This window comes from Elaeis guineensis, chromosome 1, assembly GCF_000442705.2.
Source record: "Elaeis guineensis isolate ETL-2024a chromosome 1, EG11, whole genome shotgun sequence".
In the NCBI taxonomy this organism is placed as follows: domain Eukaryota; kingdom Viridiplantae; phylum Streptophyta; class Magnoliopsida; order Arecales; family Arecaceae; genus Elaeis; species Elaeis guineensis.
The window spans coordinates 126,260,166-126,266,085 of record NC_025993.2 but is presented as its reverse complement, the minus strand read 5'-3'; positions in this window follow the sequence as shown (position 1 = coordinate 126,266,085).

The window sequence follows — 5,920 nt, the reverse complement described above, 5'->3', positions numbered from 1 at the left end:
GATGTATGGCTTCGTTAAGAACGGAGAAGAGCCCCGCATTTATAAGTGGGCTAATAGTCCAGTAGTGGTATTTCTTATATTGTATGTGGATGACATTCTCTTAATCGAAAATGATGTCCCTGTATTACAGGGAATAAAGATTTGGCTGTCGTCACAGTTCTCCATGAAGGATCTGGAAGAAGCTTCATACATCCTAGGGATGAGGATCTATAGGGATAGATCTAAAAGGCTGCTTGGCTTATCCCAATCTACGTACATTGATACTATGCTGAAGAAGTTCAGCATGGAGAATTTCAAGAAAGGCTATCTACCGATAGGCCATGGAATTTCTCTCTCGAAGAGGGATTGTCCAACAACACCTCAAGAAAGAGAGCGTATGGGTAGAATTTTATATGCTTCGGTAGTGGGATCTATCATGTATGCCATGACATGTACACGACCAGATGTGGTATACTCACTAGGGGTAGTGAGTAGATACCAATCTGATCCAGGGGAGAATCACTGGAAGGTTGTTAAAACCATCCTGAAGTATTTAAGAAATACTAAGGACCAGTGGCTTGTTTATGGTGAATCAAACTTGAGACTTATAGGGTTTACAGACTCTAGTTTTCAGTCTGATCACGATGACAGCAAGAGTGTGTCGAAATTTATTTTTATCCGTAATGGTGGGGCTGTCTGCTGGAAGAGTTCCAAGCAGTACACTGTGGTTGATTCAGTTTGCGAGGTAGAGTATGTCGTTGCATCAGATGCTGCCAAAGAAGCGGTGTGGCTGAGATACGGTGAAGGAGTTCGATGACTTCAAGTCGAAGATGGGTATTAGATACTGTACCGATTGGCTTTAGGCCAAGTGAGAGATTATTGAGAATAGTATCCCAAAGCCAATCGTCAGCCTGTTGACGGTTGTGCTCATTCTTATATTAGTATATAAATAAATAAAAGTTATTTTGATATTTTTTATCACAAATTGTTTCATCTTCTAATGAACTCCTGTGTTGTGGTGAAGTCTTTAGGACTATTTAGACTCGATAAAGGAGGATTTGTCGTTTAGTCCTTAAACCTGTTCGCGACCAAATGATACGTTGTTACCAAGGACAACAACGTTTATCAAGCATAGGTCGTTGTGTGCCATATGGGTTGGTTGTCCTCTTAACCAAAGAGTGTGGAGACACTGGTATGGCATACAGGTGAGATATAAGGATACATCTACACTGAGCATGACCGACTCTGAAGTATTTTCTGCTGTCAAGATTTGCTCCGATGGGATATGGATATAAATATCCATCTGATCTGAGACCGCCACGGTAACTTGCAAGCAACTCACTGCACTTAGGCACTGGACTACCTGAATTTCTAATTCAGTGATAGAAGGCTATTGGGTGTAGTCAAGTACTTGACTTGTCGGTGCGTGTGTCAAGATGGGATTGACCACTCCTGTTCAGGAGCTGTGTATAGTCGTGTTTCAATTTAGCAAAATCTTGGCCAGAGTAGTCCTAGTGAGAAGTCACAGGACTGTTTGAATTGAGCACGATTCGGATGATCTGATCAGGGTTGACAGTTTAACCCTGAGTCGTCCTAAACACAGGGGTCAAAAGGGATGAATTATACAGTAACCATATTCACGTAGGTTCTGAATATTGTGATTGCGACTATTCGACCTATTCGAACGTCGGGTACCATTACTAGATGATCACTTCGATTAGTACAGGAATTAGTTCTTGTGCTACCGGCTTAGGTTCGAACCTGTGGGGTCACACACATTAGAAGTTTCTATCTGATCTGATGGCTGATGAAGAGTCCTAATGCTCGTGAACTTTGAGTCCTATGTGTCTAAAACTCTATGATCGAGAATCAGAATTCTCTGATCATGAGTTCTACACATTTTGGGTACTGGGGTCAAGAGTCCCACTGGTTTGGGACTCTTCGATGAAGGTTTCATATCGATGGACTTTGATGCCCGATTGCCCATCGGATTTGGACTCAGTATTTATGAGAGATTTAATTAGTGATTTGATCACTAATTAACTCAATTTGATTGAGTAATTATTTTTTGGATCAAGTCCAATTGAATTGGATTCAGTTGAGTTTGACCCGATTAGGTTAAGTATTGACCTAATCGCCAAGGTGGTTTGGTCCCTGATCTGATCAGGGGTTGGGCTTAGTCAATTCTTGATTTGATTAGAATTTTATTGAGCCTAATTAAGCCTAATTGTGTTGGGTTTAATTTAGTCTAATTGTGTGTAACCTATTTTAAATAAGGTTGGTTCAATTGGATTTCAAACCACCTTGACTAATCTCCCTACGCCACCTCACTTCACATGCGCCCATTTGAATTCACGAGAAATGAGTTCTCATGAATTTTCTCCCACGCAAAAGCCATCCCATGCCCTTCTTTGTGCACCATTTTGAATGGATAAGGATGAGATTGGTTGGCCATTCAAATTCAAAAGATGTTTGAATTTGAATGGATAACAAATCTCTGCGCCCATCCTTTATTTTGTGCGCCCCTTTTTCCACATGAGAAAAGGTTTCTCGTGTAAAGTCTCCACGCACAAATATGCCCATGCCCCTCTCTTCTCACGCGTAGAGTGGATAAGAATGAGTTGGTTGGCATTTGAATTCAAATTTGATTTGAATTCAAATGAGCAACCACTTATCTTTATCCTCTCACACGGAGAAAATGCTGCAAAGATGCATTTTGCTCTCTTTTTAAAAGAAAGAGAAGATAGGGCATGTGCTAATCTGATCCTAGAGAGAAAAGGAGGCATGAGAAAAGTCTCGTGCGTGAGAAAAGAAAGGAAAAGAAGAGAAAAGAAAAGAAACAGAAAGAGGCGTAGGTTTTTTTGAGAGTACCCTAGGGTTTCTACCTAGGGTTCGGGAAGTGAGAAAGTGAGCTACGAGTGTCGTGAGCCCACCAAATTTTAAGAAGAGTTTCATCAACCTCTCAAGCACCTCTGTTGATGATCTGGAGCATCCAAAGAGTCGACAGATCAAGATCGAAGGAGTTCGATCAACATCGGCTGTCAAAAGGGTTCTGCCACGAACTGGTATTTGTGAGGAGCCGATCAGATCGGGAGCTTCGTGTGGATGATCCGCAGAGGTCAGACACACTATGTGACTGTATTGCGATGATCAGATCCTCCCGACGGTAATCAGATTACGGCGATTGACTACCCGCATAAAGGTAATGTGTTCTGAACACATAACAGTAAAATATTTACTGTAGAAGTTTGAATTTTAAATTTAAATACATGTTATATATATATCATATTTAGATCTTTGTGTAGGATTTATACATGTTAATTAATTAAATTAATTAATAATTTTTACTGTAAAATAGTGATTTTGAAAAAATTTTAAAATTATCGTTTTACCCCTGCACTAAAATTCACTTAAAAATGAAGACATCGTAGTAAAAGTATAGGTACTTGTTAAGAACAAAGATATTGAGCATAACTATTTGCGAACAGTCACAAAAAAATCTATCTTCTCATCAGTGATATATTCATAGTTGCGGTTGTGTGTTTAGTTCTCTGATCTGAGGTGCATCGGCCATCATCTTGAGAGTGCTGTAGTTTGACTACACCATAACTTGGTCTCCTAGTCATATGGAGCTTTGAGATGTATTTTGGCTGCAGTATATTTGTTGTAGGATTTGAATTACACCAAGATGGGATCTATCGATCTTGGTACAGGAGTAATCCTATGTAAATCATGAGATTGAGTCCATAAGCCCATAGCCATGGCACTATGAAAGATAGAAAGGTATTTCTATTAGATTTTACATCGGACTCGAATCGAATGATTCTGTCATATGACAGTGATGAGGTTTGACAAGTTAACCTTGACCTCGGTCCTATCAAAACTCACGATAGAAGAATCGGATCACATGGTAAATATATCTAGAGGTTCGTCTCTTCAGTTCTGCTGGCATGCTACTATATATTGCTAGATGTCACTGGTGGATTGTGAGAGCTTACTAGGATCATAATGGATCGATGATTCTTGATAGGAGTGAGTTGGAATTGTTTCAACCCATTGAAAGAAGTTCAATGATACTATAATAGAGATTATGGTATATCTCACTATCAGACAAAATTGAATCTATGGGGTCATACAATAAGAAAATTAATCTTAGATTGATCCAATTGAGTTTGTAAAGTCACAATTGGATTAGGATTTGGTGAAATCCTATTAGGTTTAGGTGCACCATGCTAGCACATGGTTAAATCCAAATTCTTCTCTGGACTTGATTCTTTATTAGATAAGCTTTAGATCAAGTTAAGAGCCTTCATCCTAACCTAATCTTGTTGGGTTTAAGAGGCACCACTTTGGGCACCCATTTGGATTGGATCCAACCCATTTGGAGGTGCAAGCCTCAAGCCTTCCTCTTTTACCCATTTGACTTGGCATTGAACTTTTGGAAAGTATCTTGAGTGGTGCATGCCACCTTCGGATGAGATCTAGAGGGGCACACGCACCCTCTTCTTCTGGCAGGTTCCATGGGCGCAAGCCACATGGAATGCATGTAGAGATTGAGAGGGGTATACGTCCCTCTCTAAATTCAGCCTGTGGAGGAGGGAAGGTGGGCACATGCCCCCCCTCTCTCTTGCATGGATAAGAATAAAAGGGGCACCAAAGGTTGGCGCCCACTTTGGTTTCCTATTTTGGGAGATTAGATTCTATATGAGTTTGATTTTCTTGAGAAGAAAATCAGCTTATAAGGAATCAATTTTTGTATCCATTCTGATTTTTTATTTTGGAAGATTAGATTCCATATGAGCTTAGTTTTCTTGAAAAGAAACTTAGCTTATAAGAAATCAAATTTTTTTTGTATCCTCTCTAGTTTCCTATTTGGGATGATTGGATTCCATATGAGTTTGATTTTCTTAAGAAAAAAATCAACTTATAAGGAATCAATTTTTGTATGACAAAACTTGCCAATAAATCTGATTGGATTCCAGTTTTGAATCTGTTTTGAATTCGAAATATGGGTTCTATTTAAGAGCCTTATTTTTGGGTTCATAAGAGAATAGAAAATCTAATTTTCTGCGCCCATCTCCCTATGTCCATGCCCCTTTTCTTCTCCCATCTTCCTTGCGTGCCCAAAGGGTTAGGCATCCTCATCTCCACTAGTCTAAAGTAGTTAGGCGAATTCCTTTGTGCCAAAAAGAAAAAAAGGTGGGATCTCAAGTATTGAGATCGAGAGGAAGAGGATCAAGCATTGATCCAGGATCCAGAAATGCTCAGTAGAAAAATAATCCAAGGTTGATCCTTGTGGATACCTGTAGAGGCCTGACATGTGTGCGGCTCTACAAGTGAACCTCCTTTAGATCCATGGTATACAAATTGCGGTGTTCATCTACTCGCACAAAGTGATGAGATCATCTTTCTCCATTTTATATACTAATATAAATGCTTAATAGATCTGATTTAAATCTATGCCTGAGGTATCGGGTTGGCGAAAAATTTTTAAATTTTACTGCATCTGATCCGAACCGATCCGATGTACCCTTCGATCTTTCAGGAATCAGATTGATGGTTCAAATATTAAGGCAAATACTTCTTTAGCTCGAAGCCTAAAGATCACTTCGAACTTAAAAGTTGAGGACATATATTGTGGGTACTCTTTAGGGTCACGGATCTCAGGCGACATTTAGCTCTAGCCACAGCAGAACCTCTTTGGAGTCTTGCAGCAACAGGGCTAAAGCAATACATCTGTGGCTGCACATCAACCAGATACCAGTCAACAATATACATCCAGCATATTATAGAGGCAAAGAAGCTGATCAGAAAATAACCCTCATAAGATATCCTAGAGCAGTGTAAAACAGCGGAAATACCCATAAGGAATCCATCACTAGGGAATGTACAAGGTGAGCAGATACTAGGCATACAGTCAAACAGGTGCCTAAGAATATGA